The 11249-nt window shown below is 40.9% G+C and overlaps 1 pseudogene; it reads left to right on the top strand.

Moving 5' to 3' along the window:
* Positions 1-1392: 1392 nt before the first annotated feature.
* LOC109375514 (probable dimethyladenosine transferase pseudogene) lies at positions 1393-4068 on the top strand (annotated as a pseudogene).
* Positions 4069-11249: the final 7181 nt, after the last annotated feature.

The following is an 11249-nucleotide window of genomic DNA, read 5'->3' as shown; positions in this document are numbered from 1 at the left end:
AAGAGGAGACATATTAGTCTAAACAGTCTTTATATCCGTCATTGGCTATATTATTACTCCTCAAATTCAGTCAGACTCACTGAATATTCTGCTCCCTAAAGACACAATTGTAAAGTTAACTTCCAGCAACTTTTATAGAAAAAATAAAGAGACGAAGAAGAGAGGAGAATATGATAGTTAAATATACAAATAAATATATACACAATAAGTGAAGAGGAAATAAGCAAAGCTATTACAGTCCTCACTTTGGTAATTTGTCATGAGGCCATAGTTGATATCTATGACTTCTTCCACTAACCACACTAAATCATTCTGGTCTTTTATGTAGGAGGGCGATCTGAAGCTTCATTCTAAAAGGATCTTCAATAGTCCTGCCCTTTTCTGATTGCTGTAGTTTTTCATAACCTTTACTTTGGTTGTGGAAGTATTTACAGGAGCCCAAGGAATCCCCTGGTTCCAGAATCATTCTTTTTTGTTCCATTGTGTAGCAATAACTTGATGTGCCCATGGTGATCAGTGAGTAATCATCCAGTAGAGTAATTCTTTTATCTGCCTGCCGGTTCAGTGACATAAGAAGCCCAAGTAGCCAAATGAAGTTTCATCTTCTAATTCAATGGAACCATTATTGTATTCCCCATTAGAAAGAAAGATCTTCAGACCAGCGGAGTTCAAAGTAGCTGAAAGAAGAAGCAAAAATCCTGTGAGTGGGTTATTGGGTATTAATTGTGAAAGGATCCACTCCCACTTCCACCCCTTGATTTCCAGATAGATTCTGGTTATGGAGGAGACAGCACCATAGAATGATCTCTGATTCAAAGTAAATACTGCACACCATAAGACAGAATCCCAGCCTTTCATGGTATTGTCTCGTAACCTGATAATCCAGTCATTCTTCAAGATCCATCCAACTTCTGCAAAGGCCAAACAGATATGTTAAATGCAGATGTGATCTGTATCAGCACCCCAGCATGTTTCAGGTCTTTGATGGTGGCACTCATATCTGCAATTCCTACAGGGATGCTGTATTGCGCCTGGTTTGCTATTTTGGTAGAGAGAGTTAGCCTTTCTATCACGATGGCTCTCATGAACATGTTTATTCCAATTACACATTCAGGAACTGGCGAAATAAGCATAGGATGTGTCTGTGGACCAACTGGTCCCACCTTAGCTTAGGTTAAGACTCCATCTATATCACCTACCAACAATAGCCCCCACTGTAAAACATAGTGTCATTTTGAATCCCCAGTAATTAGCATCAATTCAGAGGCAGTGTCTGTTAATTAATACCTGAAGGGTCTGGATGTTCCTTTTTTTTCCCCAGTGCACAGCCACTTTAGCAAATGGGCAAAGGTCCCTTTGAACAAGCCCTGGAGAAAGATTTATGATGTGCTCATGCAGCAATACTGCAGGATCATTCCTCAAGGGAAAGAAGCCCCCCATTCAATCAAGGGACTCTACATTTGTGACCTGGCTCAAGTCTGGAAACTGGGCAAGAGGCATGACTCTTTATTGTGGTAAGTCAAGTCAGGTTTTTGGCCACCAGACGCAGACGAGGCTCTTCATCTATTTCACTCCAAGGGACGTCATGACCAGTTAGCCACAACCAAAGTTCCCTATAGGCCAAAGCATTACTGATAACATCCCTGCTGCTTTTTACAGTAAACACACCCACCCTGTCTTTTATGGTTAAGTGCTGCCACTTGAACTCTGCTACTTGGGATCCTGTCATTTCTACTGAAATCAGGGAGTATTTCAATGGCAGCATCTTGCATTGTCATACCTTTCCCACAAAGGAAAGCAACCACAGACTTCTCTAATGTATTTATCAATGCCTTAGTATTGCTTTCTCACTAATGTATTTCTCAGTGCCTTAGTGACAGGAGTGCCTTCCAGGCCTCCTCAGGAGTTATAGTGGGGGGATGAGTGTGCACATGATAAACCCTCTCCAACCTCCCTATCTCCTTAAGTCTTTGGATCCCCTTCTTTACTTCATGCCAGTTGAAGGTCTGGTATCTTATCCTCATTAAACACAGGTCACCAAGGAGTCCAACCCATTAAGCTGTTAGAAACACCTCCATTTGCACAAAGTAACACATAAAATCTGGAATCTCTAGTAAGCAACTCCATATCAATGAATTCTTCCTGACTTAGTTATATGTGTATTTTGCCTTAGAATCTACTCCTACACGTTTCTGCTGACACTATATATTAGCTAAACCTTGTAATAATTCATTTAATGTTTTAACTACTCCTTTCTGGGTCATATTGTACATCAGACTCCCTAGAGCAGACAGATTTGACACTACTTATGGTTCTAGTGGCAATAAGATTGTGGTAGTTCTTAAAGAGGACTCACATCCCCTTGCAAAATGTATCTGTCCCTAGTCAGGTTATTGTCAGGTTTTCAAACAAAACCTGGCTAGTTTCCCCAGAGTCCTGCCTTTGGAGATGATGGATATGTTTATGGCATAAATTGTGGTGATGGTTTCATGAATGCATACCTAACTCCAAACTCATCAGGTTGTATACTATGTATTAACTATGTACAGCTTTTTGTATGTCAATCACTTTTAATTCAATTAAGTGGCTTTAAAAAAGAAAGAAATTTAAAATGAAAAAAAAAAGTCATTGCCTTAGGCTTTGCCCACCCCTCTATCAGAGGAAGAAGGGAATAGTGGTAGCAGGTTTACCACTGCTCAGGAATTTCTCCCCTCTGGCCCTTCCTTCTGGGTTGCTGCCACCACCAGAAGCAGGTAAGCAGCACAAAGCCGTCCCTCACTGTCACTAACACATGTTACCCACTCTTGCCAGCTGTCCCCATGAGTGTTAGGTCACACACTCCAAAGTCATTATGACTTTTTAAAAATGCTGAAAACTTATGGGGACTGGAGTTTATTTGGGAAGAGGGAACCTAATAGGTTTTCATTTGTCTCAGTTGCCCCATTTAGGAAGAACATTCTGATTTTGAACTAATGACTAAAATTTTAGGGGAAAGGGTTTAAAGAAAAGACAACTATTAAGATTCACTGGTGGCCCCCACCCCCACGTGGCCGGGAGTGGTACGTTTGGTACTGGTGGTGATTCCCACGTGGTGCGGTGACTCAGAGTAGCCAGCTTTGGTCCACACTGGCTTCCTTGGCCTGTGGGCCTGCTGCCTGAGGAGAGACGGAGCTGCAAGTACAGTGCTGGGAGCTGAAAAGCACCAGAAGACTTCGTATTCAGCAGGGATCTGGCAGCACGCACTTTGTAAAAATCCTCTCATTGCTAACAGAATTATCCAATAGGCTGCCTTTAGACCAACTGATGTGGTGCCTGAAGCTGGAACTGGAGATGGCAATAGGACTGTTAAGTTGCTCTAAAAGGCAAAAAATGGTAATCGTCTGTGAACTTGACCCAAGGCTAGTAGCTGAACTTCACAAAAGTTCAGGGCACACCTCTGGCCTGGAAACTTCAAGTAATCGTGGGTGATGTGTTGAAAACAGAGTTGCCATTCTTTGATGTTTGTGTGGCAAAGTTGCCTTATCAGATCTCCATTTGTCTTCAAACTGTAGCTGCATCAACCATTTTTCAGATAAGCTATACTGATCTTTCAAAGAGAATTTGCTCTCCAACTGATTGCAAAACCTGAAAATAAGTTATACTGCAGACTCTCAATTAATACACAGCTGTTAGTACGCGTGGAACATCTAATGAAAATCGCAAAGAATAACTTCACACCACCACCCAAGGTCAAATCCAGTATTGTAAGAAAAAAACCTAAGAATCTGCCACCGCCTATCAATTTTCAGGAATGGGATGGCCTAGTAAGGATCACCATTATTAAGAAAAACAAGACACTATCTGCTGCATTTAAGTCAAGTGCAGTACAGCAGCTATTGGGGGGGAAAAACTACAGAATTCATTGTTCAGTCTATAATACTATAATACCAGAAGATTTTAGCATAGCAAATAAAATATAGCAAATCCTAACTAACATGGGTTTTAGTGACAAGCAGGCCTGTTCATGGACATAAATAACTTCATCAGATACTCCATGGATTCAATGCAGAAGGTATCCATTTTTCTTAGGTATCTATTGTAAAAAACAGAATATTTCAAACTCAAGAAAAGAAACTGGAATTATATATTTTTTGTAATCTGAGAAGATAAAGTATGCTTTTCCTCCACTAGAACACTGTGTGTGACAATTTTTGATCTAATACTACTGTTGTCACCACTTACTCTGCATTTTTAACATAAATAAGTCAATTTAAGTGCCCAAGTTTTTTTGTTTCGGTTTATTTTTTTTTTAAGATTTTATTGAGGAATTGGGGGAGAGGAACAGCGTTGGGGAATTGGGGAAGGTGAACAGACAAGTTGCTGTCCTTTTGTTCTTCAGTCTAGTTGTGGAGGACGTCGCTTCACTGGCCCATGTTGGTATTATCATTGCGCTCTTCCCAGGTGAGGCAGTCGCTCGCAGGCCACTGGACAGCCACTCACAGTGGCTCACAGCAGCTCATGCCAGCTGCCAGCCGCTCACGCTGGCTGACACTCACGGTAGCTCATGGCAGCCCACTGCAGCCCCACTGCAGCCTATGCCATCGCCGGCAACTTACGGCAGCCCAGCTCCAGGACGAGCTGTTGTTCACCATCTTAGCTGTAGAGGGCGCAGCATCACTGGCCCCCATGTGGGATCCGAACCGGGGCCCTGCTACTCAGAGCCAGCACTCCCAAGCCAACTCTTAATCAATGTGCCACATGGCAAGCCCAATTTAGGATTTATTTTTAATATCTAATATAGGGTAGGGTCCAATCTATACATGATAATCTTCAAGTTCAAGAGCCACAGACATGTACAACTTTACACTTAAACATCCTTTCTAACAGGCCATTGTATAAAAAGATGTTACTCTTCTATTTTCTGCATATATATATATATATATATATATATATGTGTGTGTGTGTGTGTGTGTGTGTGTGTGTGTGTGTGTGTGTGTGTGTATACGCAGAAAGACCTCTTTAGACTTTTGTCCCTCAGGTGTATAAAAGTTAAAATATGCTTAATTTATTCCCCATACCATTTCTTCTTGTTACTCATGTGTACAGTAAGAAAATTGTTTCTAAAACTGTTTTTTAAAAAAGATTCACTGGCAATCATTCTTAGTGATAAGTAGCAGGTGCTCTAGGTCCAAATAGAAATGGAGAAATAGTGCTATGGGAAAAGCAACATTAGAAACATAATTAAGTCACATAAATTATGTGAAATTTCTAGAAATGATCATGCATTTACAGTAAGCTTCTTATTCTTCTTGGGCTAAAGTGAGAAATCTGATGAAGGAAAAATAGACAAGTAACATAGTCACCAAAGAATATATCAAAAACTTTTGCAATTAAAAAGCACATCTGGAATTTGTGAATTGAATATGTTCATACTTTCCTTTTGGCTTGTGTTATATTCTATGATTCACACATTAGAAAATGCATCTTTTCTGGGCCCCTAAACCATGTTATTCAGCTTCCCACATCTACCTATAATTAAATTATGATTTAGCGGGCTGGCCGAGTGGCGCATTGGTTAAGAGCTGGCTTGGGATGCCAGAGGGGCCCGGTTTGGAGCCCACATATGAGGGCCAGTGACACTGCCCTCTACAGCTAATATGCTGAACAACAGCTCAACTTGGAGCTGGGCTGCCATGAGTCGGCAGCAACGGCGTAGGCTGCAGCCCCTGCTGCAGTGGGTTGCCATGGGCTACCGTGAGTAGCCAGCAGCCAGCGTGAGCGGCCAGCAGCCACTGTGAGCAGCTGTCCAGAAGCCAACGACTGGTCTGCCTCACCTGGGAAGAGCGCAATGATGGTGCCAACTTGGGCCAGTGAAGCAACGTCCTCCACAACTAGACTGAAGAACAAAAAATGACAGCAGCTTGTCTGTTCCCCTTCCCCCAATTCTCCAGCACTGTTCCCATCCCCCAAGTCCCCAATTAAAAAAAAATTATGAGTTAGCTATCCTTCTTAAATTCAAACCATAATTCTCTCACTTTTACTCATGCAGATGTCCTTTCAACATGTTACCCATATGGTAAGTGGAATGCTGACCATGAAGATATAAGGATTCCTTACTAGAAAATATCTAACCAGCTAATTATTTTGTAGTTATATCAAGTGCAGTTGCTTTTTAGGCCACAAGTTTTACGAAAATCAACATTTTTAAATATAGGTTGAATGGGGCTGGCCGAGAGGCTCAGTTGGTTAAGAGCGCGAGCACTGAGCAACAGGGTCGTTGGTTCAATTCCCACCTGGGCCATGAACTATACCTGAGCTGAGCTGCTGCTGAGATGGGGAGAGCGTGTGCTCTTACCAGCAAGGTTGCCAGTTTGACTCCCACGTGGGATGGTGGTCTGCGCCCACCCACAACTAAGATTAAACATGGAACCTTGAGCTGAGCAGCAGTGAACTGCCAGTGGGAGGCCAGATGGCTCAGTGTGCAACAAGGCTGCTGGTTCAACTCTTGCATGGGATGGTGGACTACGCGCACCCACAACTAAGACTGAAAGTGCCGACTGGACTTGGAGCTGAGATTGCACCTTCCACAACTAAGATTGAAGGAAAACAACTTGACTTGGAGCTGATGGGTCCTGGAAAAACACAATGTTCCCCTTCCCCAATTCCCCAACACTGTTCCCCTCCCTAATTCCCCAATAAAAATCTTAAAAATAAATAAATAAATAAAATAAAAACTACAAAACGAACAAAAAATTAAAATAAAAAAGTAAAATATAGGTTGAAGACATATTCAGGACCTAGGGGGAAAAAAATCACTATTTCTTTTCTCCCAGGAACAAAAGCTAAAAGCAGGTAAGCAGCCAGAAAGTTACTCATCAGTGCAGAAGAATAGATTTAGAGTCTTTCCTTTGCTGCCAGAGTGGTGCTGATTTCAGCATGAGGCATCCTCATCCTTCAGAGGGGCCCTGCCACTTATCAGTGATGTTCACTTTAGTTAATTAGAAGTACTAAAATAACTTGGAAATAATTTTGCTAGCCTAAAAGAACATGAATAAATTATATAAAAGCCACAAGTAAACAGAGCAGTCACTTTAGCTTTTCATAATGGTTCCTATCTCAACTTCACAGACTTAAAAAATGTCCAAAGTTCAATAAGATAGAAAGTCAGAATAAGGCTAAACTGTGCCCAACCTCACTTCAGATATATGAAGTATGATCAAACAATACAGTATATGTTTAAATAAAAACAATTTATTACGGTAAAAGACACATTGCCATTAATTCCCCTCAAAATACTCCCCTTCACTTCAGACATACTTATCCCATTGTTCTTGCCACTTTCTGAAGCAGTTCTGAAAGTCCTCTTTCATGAATGTGTTTAGTTGCCCTGTCGTGGCTGCCTCGACGTCCTGAATCATTTTGACTTTGGGGAAGAGCCAGAAGTCTCATGGTACCAGAGCTGATGAATAAGGTGGGTGAGGACACACCATAATGTTTTTTGGGTTTTTTTAGAGATTTTTACTGGGGAATTGGGGGGATGGGAACAGTGCTGGGGAATTGGGGGAAGGGGAACAAACAAGTTGCTGTCCTTTTGTTCTTCAGTCTAGTTGTGGAGGACATCACCTCACTGGCTCATATTGGTATTATCATTGCGCTCACGGCGGCTCATAGCAGCTCGGGAAAGCACACACCTGCTGATGGCCAACCCCACTGGAGCCTATGCTGATGCCAGTGACTCATGGCAGCCCATCTCCAGGTCGAGCTGTTGTTCCCCATCTTAGCTGTAGAGGGCGCAGCGTCAGTGGCCCGCATGTGGGATCCGAACTGGGGTCCTGCTGCTCAGAGCTGGCATCCCAAGCCAACTCTTAACCAACGTGCCAGTCGGCTGGCCCATAATGTTTTTATTTGACAGAAATTGCTGTATACCAGAGACGATGTGTGACATGGAGCATTGTCATGATAGAGGATGATTTACGGCACACTTTAAAACACACCTTCTGTCAACTGTAGCTCACACCTGACTAACTACACCAAACAAGTTGAAGCTTGTCACACAGTTAATAAGGTTCGACGCACCACTTCCTGTATTGAAGATCCCTGCCTTTCTATTTGATGGCACTCGGCAGCAGCATTACCATATTTTGTGATCACAACGGAAAGACTCGGTGTCATACATCACTTCTGGTACAGCAATAAAAACATTATGGTGTGTCCTCACTCACCTTATTCACTAGATCTGGCACCATGCACTTTTGGTTCTTCCCCAAAGTCAAAAGGACCGTGAAAGTAAACGTTTTGAATTGATTCAAGACATCAAGGCAGCCACAATGCACAACTAATGACACTCATGAAAGAGAACTTCCAGAACTGCTTCAGAAAGCGGCAAGAACGATGGCATTAGTGTGTTTGAAGCAAAGGGAAGAAATTTTAGGGGGATTTATGGCAATATATCTTTTACCGTAATAATTTTTTTAAATTTAAACATTCACCATAGTTTTTTATCATACCTCATATAATTAGTCCTTGTGCAACAGATGACATGCTGCAGCCCATGATCCCATGAAGGAATCAAACCCGCAACCTTGTTTTTAAGAGTACGCGCTCTAACCAATTGAGCCATCTAGCCACCTACTGGCAGCTCAGCAATGTTTCTAATGCTGCTTTTCCCATAGCATTATTTCTCCATTTCTATTTGGACATAAAGCACCTGCTACTTATCACTAAGAATGATTGCAAGTGAGTTTTTTAAAAAACATTTTAAGGGCTGGCCGAGTGGTGCGTTTGTTAAGAGTTGGCTTGGGACGCCAGCTCTGAGCAGCAGGGCCCCGGTTCGGATCCCACATTAGGGCCAATCACGCTGTGCCCTCTACAGCTAAGATGGGGAACAACAGCTCGACCTGGAGCTGGGTTGCCATGAGTTGCCGGCGACAACATAGACTGCAGTGGAGCTGCAGTGGGCTCCCATAAGCTACCGTGAGTGGCCGGCAGCCAGCGTGAGCTGCCAAGAGCCGCCATGAGTGGCCGTCCAGTGGCCGGTGACCAATCTGCCTCACCTGGGGAGAGCGCAATGATAATACCAACATGGGCCAGTGAAGCGACGTCCTCCACAACTAGACTGAAGAACAAAAAGGACAGCAACTAGTCTATTCCCCTTCCCGGATTCCCCAATAAAATCTTGGAAGAAGGAGGAGGAGGAGGAGGAGGAGGAGGAGGAGAAATGGCATGGGAAATAAGTTAAGCACATTGTAACTTTTTTACACCTGAGGGACAAAAGCCTAAAGAGGTCCTCACAGTAATACATAACACAGAAAATAGAAGAGTAACATCATTATAGTAATTCTTACCAGAATAAATGATATGACATAGGAGAGAAGAGAACTCCCTTGATATGCCGTTTCTCTCCTCCTCTAAGGGGGACAACCATGCCCCTCATCAGGGTTGCCTCTAAAGAGTTCAGGGTACTAGAGAAAATTTTTGCCAAGGCTCCTGTCTATATAAACAATTTTCTCCACCCAAAACCAGCATGTAAGCACCATTCTGATGACTCAATTTCATGCAATCCAATAAAAGAGTATCTTGCTGGCTAGGGAGTATCTAATCTCCAGGCTACCTTCCTTGTATTGGGACAGCCATGGGATCCTGAAGCAACCCCATAGTATGAATCCCACAGTTCCTCAGGATATCTGATCAACACCTTTCATGAGATAGAAATAAATACTTAGAAAATAAGATTAAAATAATTCAATTTTCAATAGCATCAAAAACATGAAATATTTAGGTATGAATATAACAAAGTATGTGCAAAACCTGTACACTGAAAACTGCAAAACATTTTCAAAGTGAAGAAGACCTAAAGAAGAAGAAGAAGAAGAAGAAGAAGAAGAAGAAGAAGAAGAAGAAGAAGAAGAAATGTATCATGTCCATGGGTCAGAAAATTCAATATTGCTAAGATGCCAATTACCCCAAAATTTGTCTATAGAGTCAATCAATTTAGGCAATGTTGGTTATTTTTTTTTCTTGGTTCTTTTTTAGAAATTGATAAGCAGTTTCACAAATGTCTGTGGAAATGCAAAGGACCTAGAATGTACCAAATAATTCTAAAAAAGGAAATAAACTGGAAGACTTATACTACCTGACATTAAGACCTACAATTAAACTACAGTATTAACAGTGTGTTGCTGGCTTATGAATAGACATATATATCAATGGAACTGAATAGAGAATCCGTAAATAGACTCACATGTATATTATGAGTCAAAGGCATCAAAGCAATCCACTAGGAAAAGGAAATCCTTTCAACAAATAGTGTTAGAACAGATGAATATCCATATAAAGAAAATGAACCTCAACCTCTACTTCACCTCATACACAAAAATTAACTCATGATAGACCTAAATGTAAAACCTAACACTATAAAACTTTTAGAGAAAAAGTAGGAGACATAGATGTAAGCAAATTTTCTTAGACACGACGCAGAGAGCAATGATCATAAAAAAAAGTGATAAATTAGACTCCATCAAAATTTAAAACTTCTAGTCGTAAAAACATATCTTTAAGAAAATAATAAGAAAGCCACAGACTGGAAGAATATTTTCATAAAACATGTCTAAGGACTTATATTCAAAATATATAAATAATTCTTAAAATTAATATTAATAAATAGGTAAAATATTTGAACAGATTCTTCACAAAGGAAGATATATAGAAGGTCAAAGTGCATATGAAAAAGTGCTCAACATCATTATTCACCAAGAAAATAAACCACTATGAAATACCACTAACACCCACTACGATGGCTAAAATTTTTGAAAACTGCCATCACCAAATGTTGAAAAGGATATGGAGCAAACAGAACTCTCATACATTGCTGGTGGGAATGTAAAATGAAACACTTTAGAAAAAGGTTTGGCAATTTCTTATAAAGTCAAACAGAAATTTATCCTTTGTCCACAAATTTCACTCCTAAGTATTTAGCAGAGATGAATAAAAATGCATGTCCACAAAAAAAGACTTGTACAAAAACATTCATAGTGGCTTTATTTACAATAGCATAAAATAGCAAACAACCCAAATGTCCTTCAGTGGTTGAATGGATACATTGTGGCATATTCTTATAATTAAATATTTACTCAGAAATGTGAAGAAACAAATTATTGATACATATACCACCAACATGGATAAATCTCATGAACATAATGCTAAGCAAAAGAAGCTACACACCAAAGAGTACATACCGTATCATTCCATCTATAAGAAGTTCTAGAATAGGT

This window comes from Hipposideros armiger, unplaced genomic scaffold, assembly GCF_001890085.2.
Source record: "Hipposideros armiger isolate ML-2016 unplaced genomic scaffold, ASM189008v1 scaffold_965, whole genome shotgun sequence".
Lineage (NCBI taxonomy): Eukaryota > Metazoa > Chordata > Mammalia > Chiroptera > Hipposideridae > Hipposideros > Hipposideros armiger.
This window is presented reverse-complemented; position numbering and strand designations above follow the sequence as displayed.